The sequence below is a fragment of the Sodiomyces alkalinus genome, assembly GCF_003711515.1.
Source record: "Sodiomyces alkalinus F11 unplaced genomic scaffold SODALscaffold_8, whole genome shotgun sequence".
Taxonomy (NCBI): domain Eukaryota; kingdom Fungi; phylum Ascomycota; class Sordariomycetes; order Glomerellales; family Plectosphaerellaceae; genus Sodiomyces; species Sodiomyces alkalinus.
Window position 1 is genome coordinate 1,876,278 of NW_021167086.1, and position 13,844 is coordinate 1,890,121.

The window sequence follows — 13,844 nt, forward strand, 5'->3', positions numbered from 1 at the left end:
GAGCTATACGATTTAATAGCTTATACGCGCCCTTTTAGGCGTCCTTTATTATCGCGTACGCCTTATAGCTATAAGCTCGAAGATATAATAAAATCGGCTTCCTTCTAAAGAGGACCTTATATAGCGTTTTCTAATCCTTATTATTATACTGCCTTCGTGGCGTCCGGTTATAGACGTACGTAGCCGTGGGAATAGCCTTAGGCTATATAAATAGCGGTAGTTTTACGTGGATATTTATCGCACGACCCTTTAAAATAACCATGGTAGTAGCGCGTTCGGCACCCCCGTTCTACGCTTAAGTGTCGGCAGCAGATACCTCTAAAAGGATGCCCTCTTCACGTATGAATTAGGGGATATCGTGGGATTAAGTTAGCTTATTATTAGATTCGAAAACGCGTACCTTATAGCCTAGTTAACGGTCCACCCAGGCGAGGAATTCCTTAATTATTACGAGGATATCTACTACCAGCTTACTCTTTATAACGTAGGTAGCTATAAAGCCACTATAACGGTCGGTGAAAAATATAAACCGCGAGTCCCCGTCGGACGTTCGGTTAAAATCCGTGAAATTAATCGCCTACTACTCCCCTATATAGGCAGGTACAGTGCGAGAGCGCCTACTAATATACCGTTTAATCTTTATAAGCTCGTAGGCCTCGTAATCGATAGTTATTAGTCCCTTAATTTTAACTCCCTACGTCTACTCTTCTAGGTGCCGAAGTGGTTTAGGGCCTGTATGCCCTAGCCGTAGATACTATAGGATACTCTTTATAGTGCTTAGATACCGTATCGTCGATTTATAGACGGCTTTTCGGGTAGTAGAAGAAGAAGAGCCTAGAAAAGCAGCCGTAGATTAGTCAGAGGGCACGTATTCAATAACGGTTTAATCGAAGTGGTGACTTAGCTAGTATAATATAGATCTATCGGAACTCCGAATTCAGTTATTTAGTGGCTTCTAATCCTACTAGTATCCTCGAAGACGTAGGTGTTAGTTAGAGATTAAATTATAGGTAAAATCCTCGTAGTATACGACGTTTAATAGCCTGAAATCGAGGCCTCCTATTAGTCAGTTTAATCTAACGGTCACGTTACCGTAACCTTTAATAGGCAGGGACGAACTGCCGGCTACCACGTAGTCTTATTACGTAGCGGGTATAAAATCAGAAAACAGGAAAAATCGTTCAATATATAAATCGTGGCACCGGAATCAAGGATAGCAGAGGTTCGAAGAGGGTAACTAGTAGTAGCGGTTCCTGCTATAAAGCTAGCGGCGTAGGAGACACCGCTACGAACACTACTATAATCGAGTCACGCCTCTTCAAGCTATACAGAGTCCCGGCTTATATCCTTCTTCACCTTCTTTACGGCGCGTAGTTCTTCTACTTCCGCGCGTAGTAAGGGGTCGTACTTAAGGATCCGTTAGACGGTTATTTTAGTGCTCTCGAAGGGTGTCTAATTGTTATATACCGTATCCGGGAATAGATAGAAGCAGGCGTTAATATCGTGGCCAGGTATCGCGTATACGCGGCAGATCTGCCCTCTTTGCAGAGCAGATTAGCGGCGTTTAGAAAAGAAACGGTTAGCTAAAGCAGCAGAAGGTATAGCTACAGGATTCTTAGCTTTATTCTTTCCACGGCCACCCTTCTTAGGCTTAGCCGTGGTATTTCAGGTATCCTCGCCCTCTTCACTTCCGGTGTATAGTGCCGGAAATACTATAGCGTGGTAGCTACCGTGTTTTCCTTAGTCTCTAAGTCTAGTATTAATATACTTCTAACCGAGGGTATAAAGGTCTTCGGATATAATTACTTAGTTATCTATAAGGCGTCCCTCGGCCTTAGTCTAATCGCGGCCGGTATAGGGGCGTATACCTCTAAAGAAGTCTATAACCTATATATACGTGGCGGGCTTCGAACCGGTATCTTTATAGCTTTATAGTAGTAGCTACCACTTATCCAACCACTCCCCTAGCTTCTTAAGGCTATTCGCAGGATAACGAGCATACTCGATATACTCGTCGTGGGTATTGGTTTAGCGGGTGGCCAGGTACTAATCCGTATCGCGTTTAATGGCTTCGTACACCTCGCGAGGTATACCTCCTCGTAGTAATTATCTACGGCTTTAGTCGATAGTATTAATCTGCTAGGTCAGCACAGCGTTAATCCCCTTTAGGTAGCTATCGTATTACGCTTATAGGATCTTCCAGCGCGCGATCTCGACGTTATACGCCTTCTAGCCGGCCTCCGTAAGGTTAAGATATTATATAGGGGTACGCCTAGGCGTTATAGAGGGGAAAGAGTCGTAATTCGGTATTATAGGCTCCTCGGGGGATTAAGTCGGATCGACTAGGCGGAGAAACCTCTATATATTATTATAGGTGGTAACCGATTCGTATAGGCGGTACCAGAGCTCCTAATCCTTATAGGTTTTATACGTAATAGGACTAAGATACGATATCTTAATAGTTATTTATAGATTAACACGCTATATCGGCGCAGCTAGATAGCTTCTTAAATCGGTAGTTATAAAGGTAATAGGATAGGTAAAATAGGTATATCTTCACTTAGCAAGTAAGACTCTTAATTATCAGATAAAGCGTAGTCAAAATCGTTATAAATGGGTTAACATTAATTAAGGCAATTATATATAATTATAACTCTCTCAGACTGTCAGGGAAACGCTGCCACCGTATTTTATATAGTGCAGATTCTGCAAGCGTCCACCCGGATTATACTCTTAGCAATCCGGTCTATTACGTAACCGAAAAGACTATAGTCTGTTCGATAGTGGCCTGCTAAGAACAGGGCTAAATAGGCTTATAAAAAGAACCCGGGGATACCCTTATAGGTTTACTGGATTGGCTTTAGACTACTCCTATTAGGCCCTAGGGCTTTCTCCTTAGTAGCTCCGAATATAGGGCGTTATAGTTTAGCAGCCTAAAGGCTAGGCTACTCCTATGGTCTTCTAAGGCCCGTACTACGTAATCTAGTCAGGCTCTAGGGGCCGTTAGAAGGGTTAGAAGGGCCTAGACCCCCCGAGGGGCCTATAGATATACGGGCTTTAGGGGCGTCGGTGGTGGAAAAAGAAGAAGAAGAAGAAGGTACTGGAAAAGGAGTTTATAGTAAGGCGTTGTGTTTATCTTCGAAGGCGTAGGGCTTCTATTTCGTGGGTATCTGGATCGGAGGGATTTTTACGTTAAGGCTACTCTTCGTGTAGTTATAGGCTTTAAAAGTCTCGGGGCCTTTGGCGTACGCTGGGAAGGACTCCTAGTGGTTATTTTTTGCTGTTTTTACTACCCTATAGTAGGCGTTTCGAGCTTCTTTCCAGGAGGTTTCTAAAGACGCTAGCGGGGTAGCCGACGTCCCCTTTTTAGTCGTCTTTCGAAATACCCTAAAAGCCCTGCTAACTATTTGTTATAGGGCTTTTAGCTCTTTCGTCTACCACGGTTTCGAACGCTCTACTACCTTTAACTTAGGCACTAAAGCCTTAAGCGCAAGGGTAATAGTATCCAAAAGGTAGTGGCCTATAGAGTCCTAGTCCGAGACGTCGATAGCCTATTAAAGCTATTAGCTAAGGCTAGGTTCTAGGCTCTGTAAAGTACTAGAAAACAGGTCCTAATATGCTACCTTAGAGTTATAGGCCGGCGGAAGTGATCTATTTATAGAACCCTTAGAGCCTAAAATAGAAGCGGAAAGTAGGATTGCGCGGTGTAAGGAGGTAGTACTTTCGATATACTTCTACTTATTAAAGCGGAGACGATTAAAGCCGGGCGTATAAAACGTAAGGTCTATAACCGACTTTTAACGAAGATTAGACCTAAAAAAGGTCCCCCCGTTTAGGTTAACTTCTTTAAGATCCACTAAATAGGTAGCTTCGAGGCTATCTAACTAGTCTACTAGGGCTCGGGCCTTAATAGAAGACTGGTTAGTGGCAGCCTCGTTCTACTGCTAGTGGTTCCTGTTGAAGTCCCCTATAATAAGGGTCGGCTTAGGGACCTAAAGGCCCTATAGCACGAGATCTTCTATCCAGGGTCGGCTTTTAGGGGCTAAAAAGAAGGGAAAAGAACAGGAAGAGGTGGAAGAGGTGGAAGAGGTGGAAGAGGTGGAAGAGGTGGAAGAGGTGGAAGAGGTGGAAGAGGTGGAAGAGATGGAAGAGGTAGGGCTAGGGGGCCGCCCTCGGCCTATTATTTCGGGGTCCTATTCTATCGAATTATAAACGTGTAGAATATAAAAGGTCTATAGATAATAAACCTCTATAATCTACGCGTCTATATCGTCTAGAAGGTCGTCGCGGTGTGAAAAGTCGATACTAGAGCCCTTTCTTATATAAATAAGAACCCTAGGCTTAATAGGGAAGAACTAAGCTTTTTAGGATATAGGCGTAACGGTGTAAAAAGCAGGGTGGTTTTGGATAAACCACCACTCTAGTATCGAGACGTCGGTAGGTTCCTGAATAAGGACTATATTAGCCGAAGCTTCTAAAACCTATTCTAGGATAGCCTCCTGCGCCGGAGCCTATTTATCGACGTTATATAGAATAAACCGGATATCTTTCGAACTAAAAGGCCCTTTACTTATAGAGTTTAGGGTTTTATAGCTTAAAAGACCTCGTAGTCTTTACTAAAAGGGGGGTACTCTTCCTCGTAGCTTTAGCACTTATAGGTCTTATACTCGTAGTCTCCGTATTCTTTATACTCGTTATAGTAGTGGTATTCTTCCCCGTGGCCTTCGATAGTATAGCTAGGGCAGGTAACTAGGCCTTTATAGATGCCCTGGGTATACCCGAATTTCTAGTAGTCAGAGCACCAGGTTCTAGGGGTTATAGGTCTATATGATTAGGCCTTTAGCCGCTGGCCGGCTATATAGAGCCCCTGTTTTAGGCAGTACTTCTGCTCTTTAGTAGTAGGCATAGAAATAACTATAGTGCCGTAAAACGCGTTTAGGGCCCCTAGCCACCGAGGCTTCCCTACTACCCTAGCAGGGTTAAAGGTGCCGATTTTAGTGACTAGGTTCTATAAACCTAGGCCCTATTATAGGCTTCGGTTTAGGGCCTTTGATAGCGGCTGGGAAGGGTCGGGGATCGAGGTATTGCTACCGCTAAAGGCTCTAGAAGGCACCTATTTAATAATAAGCTTAAACTAGTCGCCTATAGATTAGGGGGGCTAAAGGGGCAGGTTTAGTTCTTTAAACTACTGATTCTAAGAATCTAGGAGCTATTAAACGCTGTATTTTAGGCCCGGAGTTAAAATGAGGTTTCTACTAGTTAATAGGCTAATAGCCGTAACTATAGGGGTATATAGGACCTTATTAAGCCTGTTTCGGAGCTTAAGGAGATCGAAGCCTTCCCGGGGAATCAGGGCCCCTGCCGTACGTTATAGAATAGCCTTAGGGATCTTTTTAGAGTCTATTAGCAGGGGTGCTAGAGGGTAGGGGCTAAAGGTGCTAAAGTCTATAAAATAGGGGCCTGGGTAGGGCCTTTTTTCTCCTTCCCCTTTAAGACTCGCTATAAAGGGGTCTAGGCTATTCTGTAAGCCTATAAACTGCCTAAGCTAGCTTATCGACCTTCTATTCGAGTATAGGGGGCTAGGAGGCTTCTAGTACTCCGTCGATAGTAGATTTAAGCCCTACGGATACGGCCTTAATCTGGGGGGGCAGGGTCGAGGGTATAGGCCTATTAAAGTAGCTAAAGAGCCTATTAGAGTATTTCCTTAGACTATGCCTTACTAGCCGAACTAGTCAACTTTTAGGGCGTAGCTAAAGGTTCTCCCAAGGCTCTAGCTATTCTAGGTGCCTTTTGGCTTATTTAGAGCCTAAAAGGCTCGGTCTTTTAGGACGGGGGGCCCTACAGAGCGTTTCAAAAACGCCTTCGGCCTCCGGGTCCGAGGGAGATTCGATTCGGGCCCTAGAAAAACGTCTAGGGGTTAGTATAGAAGGGCTAAGTTGCCTTTTCGAGTTAAGGGGCATAGCATAAGTTAAATCCTCTGTATATTTAGTGGTATTACCTATATCTACCTCCCCTAGGCCCTCTATAGTTATAGGGGCCGTAGGGGCGGGTTTACGGGCGTTATATGCGTTAGGCGCATTAGGCGCGTTATTATAGCTAGCGTTATAGCCAGTAGGTTATTATTTATAGCATTAGATTTATATAGAGGTTATAGGTGCGGCTCTGCGCGGCTGGGCTTACTGCTTTATTAGCGTGGGCGCACGGGCTATATTGGACTTTTCGCCCGCACGCGGGGCAGCTATAAGCCTATTTTCATGCGTTTTCGCACTTATAGTGTGCCTAAACTAGCGCCTACGCGATACAGGGCTATAGATAGGCGTGTAGAACTTGAAAAGAGCTATCGATTAAGATAGGCTTCGAGTAGTTTAGGGCGTTTGCGCGTAAAACGTATGTCCCTTTATGTGAGTTATAAGAAGGATGTTCTTTAAGGTTATGTACCTTAACACTAAGAATATAATCGTAGACAGATTAATAAAGGCGTTACCGGAGGCGGGGATTAAACGACTATAATAATAGCTTGATTTAACAGATTAAAAGGATTATATTAAGTGGTTAAAACGTTTATACGAAGAGATTAAGTACGCTAAAGCCACGATTATAGCGACGATAATAGCCTCCGGGGACGCGGTAGGTCCGATGGATATAGCGATAGATATAGATCCGATTAAGCTAATCCGGCTAATTAGAAGCAAGGAACCAATTACGATAGAATTAAACTAAACGGTTAAATAGAGCGGATATAGATATCTTTTACGAGGGCGTTTTCTACTAACTACCATTCTTATAATAGAAAAGTTAAGACCTTTTAGTTTAAACCGAAGCCTCTAATTAGTTAGTTAACCTAGGAGGACCCACCTTAAATAAGGGGATATATTGTATAGGTATAGACTATACCTGGCAGACTATGCCTAACTAAGGGCTTCGGACCTCGGGGACCTTAGGTATTAGGATATAATAAGGGCGGATACCGGAAAAGACTAGATAGGATCTAAATAACATAGTACCTATAACAGAGTCTTTACCACCTAGATTAAGAGTATAAGAGACTTATATAGATATAACTTAATATAATACACACACACGAGATTTCTACTCTATCAGGTTTACTATATAAGTGCTATTTAACGTGCGATACGTAACCCTAATAGTACCGTGGCGGGGTAGTCGTGTCCGTGCTTGGAGGATCTTAGCCTTAGGGCTTATTCTTTATAAGAACACTAGTAGGTCTTCCTCTAATAGAGTGTTAAGGACCTACTAGGGGACGGCCTTTGTAAGCGTAGGGTAGGTTTTTACGGCTAGTATAGCTTCTTTATTAAAGGCCTTCCTAATATACCACTCCTTATAGGTAGCCTAGTATAATACTTTTCTATAAAAGTAAAGTCGATATCGTCGCTAGATAGCTTTTATACTATTATAGTATTGTATTGGGTAGTTATAGCGTTTATAGCTTAGATAATTTACTTTAGGATCCTAGCTTTAATAGCCTAGTCCTTAGAGAGCCCTCCGTGGCAGATAATTAGTTCCTGATAGTATTTAGCGGGGATTACTTTAAAGGGGGCCGGGTATAACGGTACTATTACGGGAGCTTAGGCTATAATAGTAGCTTAAATCGTTTTAGTTCTACTACTTCCCTTTCGGAGTTCCTCTTAGATAGTATATGGATAATAGTATATAAGTATACTAGCGGTAGCGTAATAGTAATATTATAGCTATAATATAGCGTAATTAGTTCCTTTACTAGCTTTTAATAATATATTAGGGGGATGGCGTAGGTAGTAGACACGCCTGCTGGCCGCGCAAGGCCGTGGGTTCGAATCCCACTCTCCTTAATCGTGCGCGAATTTTTTAATTCGCGCGCGACCTACCCGGAGCTCCTGCACGTTATAGGGGTCCCCGTATATTCGGGGAGAAATTTATTAGCTTACGCGCTAATAAGTAGAACCACACTGCCTCTAGTACGTACCCTTTTTAGGGGGGGAGGGTATATACCCTATTACGCGTAATTAAGCGCATACACACACACACACTACCTGCGATCGAACCCTAGAGCCTAGGGAACTACGGGGAGCGCGCACCACCACTTAAGGATAAGTCCCGGACTGATAATTCTGCTTCGTATATTCTTTACTTTTATATCCAGATTATATAAATAACTAGATACTCGTTATAGGCTTAGTCTCCTTAATAGACTCGTGCTATAGCTTTAGGGCTGTATACACGTATTAAATAAAAAAAACCTTATTCGACTATATTCCTATTAGTTAGTAGGTCCTGACTTACTATCTTAAATTTAGTTGTCCTCGGGTTTAAGGGTTATAGCGGTCCCCTTTTAGTTCTATATAGGTTCCGCGTAGCGTTTTACCCTTTGTTGTTTTTATTAATTTATTTATTATGCGCGTGTAGTCCTAAAGCTATAGTGTAGCGCCTATCGCTCTAAAGGCCTTAGGCTAGTAGAAGCTAAATACAGTAAATCACGGTACTAAATAAAGGAGATCCTGCATAATAATCTCCCTAATAAACCTAGAAAATGTAAAAACCAAAGTATAATAACTAGACTATAGAATCCGAGGTTTACGCCCTGTACTACGCTGTCAAAGCTCTTTTAGTAGCTAAAAGATAGGTTTATAAGGCGTGTATTCCTCTTTTAGTACGAAATAATAGCGGTAGAGATAGCTGTAGGCCTGCTACGGCTTCCGGTAGAGCTTTTCGTTCGTTTTTATAAAAAAGGCAGGAAAGAATAAGGTAGGCTATGTTCTGTAAAGGGGAGTCGGGACAGAAATAGCGGTCGTTAGCGTAGTTTTAGCCCCTTTTCTAGTAGGGCTTTAGGTATCCGAAGCCGGTTTTTAATTAAGTAAAAGGCGACTTTAGCCACCTAGGGCCTTATAGTATCAGTGGTTTTTAGGAAAAGCAGAGGTTATCGCCGACTAAGCGTCTATATAGACGGCCTAACCGTACCGATTTACCTCTCTTTTCCGCCTCCTCTTTGTTATTCTAAAAGGTCTTCTAGTCTTAAATTAGGTGATTATTTACCCGGCGTTTTAGGTAGCTAATAGTAACTAAACTAATGGATTTAGTGGCCTTTTCGAGGTTTAACGCCCTTGTAGCCAAATTATCTACTAGTTCGTTCCCTTTTATTCCTATATACGAAGGGCACTACTACACAGAAACCAAACTGCCTAGTTCTTTAAGACTTAAGATAAGGGCTCTAGCTTTTATAGCCTATTATAAGGTGCGCTAGAGCTTTAGGATAGCCGCTTATAAATCGCTAAATATTTTGTACTCTAAGGGCCTAGGCGACTGCTATAGGGTAATCTATAAGGCCTGAAGAATAGTTTATACTTCAGCGTGGGCGACTTCGGTAAAGACCCCTACGTTAAAGCCTAGAGCCCTATAGAGTCTTCCGGTATTAGCCTACTATATTATAGCGGCTATAGCCTGCTAGGGCCTTATAGAGACCCTTATAGGGTGGCCTAGGAACCCGTGGGTATAGAAGATAGCGGCCTATTCACCTAGGGTTTATTATATTTTAGCGAGGGCTTCGAGGTAGGCTATATTCTAATTAAGGGTTCCGGGGCCAGGGTCGGGGTTAATATAGGTAATATAAGGGCTCCCCTACGATTATAGCGGCTCTAATAAGACTATTATCGGAGTACACTACTATTCGTAGATAGCCTATATCTATAGAATAATAGATACCGTAATAACACTAATACGGGACCCGGACTAGTTTAGATAGGTCTAGAAGGGCTTTAATCCCTTATAGGTCCCCTAACTTGCCGCTACGTAGCTATACTAGGCCGGCCCCTTTATAATAGTAGATTAACGTAGTATTAAATACCCTAACTAAGGACCTTACGGACTTAGCCTATAAGGTAATACCACGATACTATACTAATATCCCCGAACTCCTGCCTACCTCCTAATAGAACGCGGAGCTAGCCGCTTTTACCTAGGAAATAAGGCGTCTTTACTATAGATATATACCTAGAAAGTCCCGGAACCGATAAGATAAGTTCTAAAAGACGGGGAAGTGCTATAATAAGGCCGTAGCGGTAATAAAGCGCTAGTATTAGCGGCACTTACTTTACTTAACCGGGAAGAATAATAACCTCCTCTGATAATTCTAGAAATAGGTATAAACTAAAGGCGGAGTACCGCTAAGCCCCTTAATAGTGCCGCTAGTACGCTAAGATAATAGTGATAACTTAGCTATAATATATATAGAAAAAGCTAAGGTCCTTTGCCGGAAGTTCCCCCCCCCCCCCCTACCCTACCGCCGCTAGGCCTCTAGGCGCTGTATTTTCCCCTAGATAGAATATCCGCCGCGATATTACCGTAACAGATGTATAGAGGCGCCTTAAGAAGACTAAGCCTTAGGCTATGCTAGGGCCAAATAAGCTCCTAGTAGGGCTCTTGAAGGCCTATAATCTCTCCGTATATTAAAGACTCAATATTATCTTTATAGCGTGCCTCGAAACAAGTTACTATCTGAAAAAGTACTATTATATTACCGTGGCAGTCCTTAGGAAAGATAGCCGGCCGCCGGCCGAGTATAGGATAATAAAGGGGTAATAACCGATATTACTCCTTAGTACTATAAGCAAGGTCCTTAAAGGAATATTAGCTAACCGTATCGCTATTATAGCGGAGGTGTACTAGCTTCTCCTAAAAAGATAAATAAGTAATTAAACTAAGTAAAGTACTAAGATAGTAGTGTAAAGAGTTATAGAAGTAGTAAAGGCGAGCTAGGCCTATAGTAATACTATTTCGATACTCTAACTTAATATTAAGGGTGCTTTTAATAATGTTCCCTACTCTCGGTTCCTTAAGGTATTCAAAAGGAAAGGGTACCCCTAGTAGATTGCCACCCTAGACGGTAGTTTCCTTTAAGATTATATAGTCTAGTTATTACTTAATAGCAAAATAGCCCCCCTATAATACCTCCGTGGGGGCGTTTTATAAGGCTCCCCAATCTCCCCTATTCTCTTTATCCTCTATGTCTCTACCCTTTATAATGAACTAAAAGGGTCCTAAAATTAATAGTAGTAGACTTTACGGATAATATAAATATTATCGCCTTTAGGAGACTTAAGGTGTAAATACGGTACCGCTTTATTACCGTATAATATACCTACCTAAGCTAAGAGATAGTAAGCGGATTATAATTTAAACTGGCTAAGTATACCTATATCCCCGTTACGAAATCACGCTAACTCTTACCTACGCCGCTCCTCCTTAATATTATTTTAGTACCGGTAATAGAAGCGACACGACTGCTAGGCATTTAGCTTAATAGGAAACTCGATTTCTAATAAAACACCAAGGAGGTAAAAAGCCGTCTTATTACCTAAACCTATACCCTTTTGAAGTTAAGTATAATAGCGTAAGGGTATAGCTTCGTAGATATAAGGCGGTTATACCTTATAGTAATACGACTAGTAGTAGCCTATTATGCCTTAGCCAATTATAAGATAAGGGCTAGCCCCCGATACGGCCTTATAGCGGTACTTATAATAGTATAGAACCGGTATATCTGGCTAATAGCGGGAGCCTATAAGGCTATACTAATTAGGGTCCTCGAAAAAGAGACCCTTATCCCTCCCTATTAACCTATATCTTTTAAGCCTTAGTGCTCGGAAGGTCCTCCGAATATAGGAAAAGGGTATTAAGGATAAGATATTAGCTAGAGTATATACCGCGGTAAAAGCCCTGGCGGCACCGAATCAACACTATAGGACTTATACTACCCTTATATAGACCGCCTAGCTTACCGCTCTAATAACCTAGGCGGGAACCTCGCCCTTAAGGAAGGCCCTTATAAAGGAATAAGGTAGAACCTAAATGGAAGCATAGCGGCCTTATACTTATACTATAACGGCACTAACCCGCCCCCTAATACAATACTCCCTCCAGAAATATAAAGGACTTCTTAAACTATAAAGCTCCGTACTTACCTAGATCCGATTATAAAAACTAGGCCTACGAGCTTTCTTAGTTAAGGTAAGGGTACTCGGATTCCTATTAACGCGGTGCCCTTACAGCGATAAATTGGCAGAAATAGCGGAGTATATAGTACTCTAATACTATAATATAACTAAGGAAAAGCGTAAGGGTCTTTTCGGTACTATAGGAAGACTATTTACGACTAGAGGGGATTTATATAATACCCTAAAACACGATACTAAAGCCGGGATAATAGCTAAGTAGTTCTTATAATGGAAAAGGCTTAATGACTTCCGCTTCGCTCTTAAAATAACGGAAGCCTATAAGAACGCGGCGGTATTATAGCCGGATAAAAGCAATACGATAGTCTAAGTTATTATTGATTAGGGGCCTTATAAGCCAGAACCCAGGCGGTATTAAGGCGGCACCAATAATACTACTACTACTCCTCCTTAATATTATCTTTACCTCCTTTAGAGGCACTAACTCCGCTATTAGTATACTTAAGACCCTAAGATAGTTAGCTAGCTTTATATTGTAAAGGGGCTATAAAAGGACCCTAGCAGGACTACTGATAGAATAGTCTAGTAGGACACCTATTATACCCTCCACGTATTAAACTCGATATAATAGTTTCTATACCTCTACCGATAAGGTGCCGCCATGCCTATAACTGGAAGGTAGCGCCCGAGAGACGGCTTATCTAAAGGATAAAGCCGCTGTCTTTAGGCACTCCTTAGCCTGTAGATTAATAGCACGGCACTACTATAACACCTAAAAAGGACCACTTACTATAATAATACTATCGCCACTAATGGCCTTAGCCGTTATATACGCCTAGTAGATGTCTATAAGATATTACTGCTTTGTTTAGTAGTATAGGAGACCTATTAACCTATTAGACTTTACTATCCCGGCACTCTAGTAATACCTTTAGAGTATAGAAACGACTTATATCCTGACACGGATATCGACTATTAGTATACTAAAAGTATATAGTACTAGTACCTATTGTATTAGCATAAGCCTTAGTATCCTCCTAGACGCTTACTATAACGTAAATAACTACCCTATATTAGCCGCTATAATACCGCCTTAATACTACTAGTGTCTATATACGGTATAATATAAAGTATACCCTTTTTATAGTAACGATTATTATTATTAGGAGACGCTATCTACGACTATTAGCACACTGCTACTAAGGTACCACTAAGCTATATAAATACTTATATTATACTATTATTATTACTAATATTATTCTTTATATCGATTAACACTAATATACTACCTAATTAGCCCTATACTACTATAACGCTACCCATAAACCACGTACTAGAATTATTTATAGAAAATAGGAATAAAGAATTAAATAACGCTACTAGTTAGTATAACACTACGACGATAAGCCTATAAGACTGTAAACGGGAATCTAATATAAGAAAAACCTATAATAAGCTCTATAACGTTATAGAAAAGAAAGAGAGAAAAGGAAGAGGACTTTATTATTTATTAACTATCTATTATTTTAGGGTAAGGATATTCTAACTATACTAACTGGATAATCCGACTATAGTGCAGGTATTAACACCTGCTATAACTCATAACTAAGCCGGCAGCACTAAATTAATCCTATGTCTATAACGCCTATAAAGCCTAATTCATCCTAGGTTTATAATCTTTAATTAGTTTCTCTTATTATAAAGATCGTAAATAGTAAAAACGGCATTTTTATATTAATTAATTTACTAGTTTACTACTACTATAGCTCTCGTTATAGCCGCTTAATTGCTTTATCCGTATTAGACTAACTAAATATCCTATCGGAAGCGTTTAGTATACTGTACTCTGCCTATAATATTCTCCCACGACCTCTTCTACGTCCTATTCCCTGTATTCCT

At 41.3% G+C, this 13,844-nt stretch overlaps 1 pseudogene across 1 annotated transcript; it reads left to right on the forward strand.

Annotated features, from left to right (window-relative positions):
* Nucleotides 1–7,757: 7,757 nt before the first annotated feature.
* SODALDRAFT_t151 lies at nt 7,758–7,829 on the forward strand (annotated as a pseudogene). The gene has a single exon. The product of its transcript is annotated as a tRNA-OTHER (tRNA).
* The last annotated feature ends 6,015 nt before the right edge of the window (nt 7,830–13,844 follow it).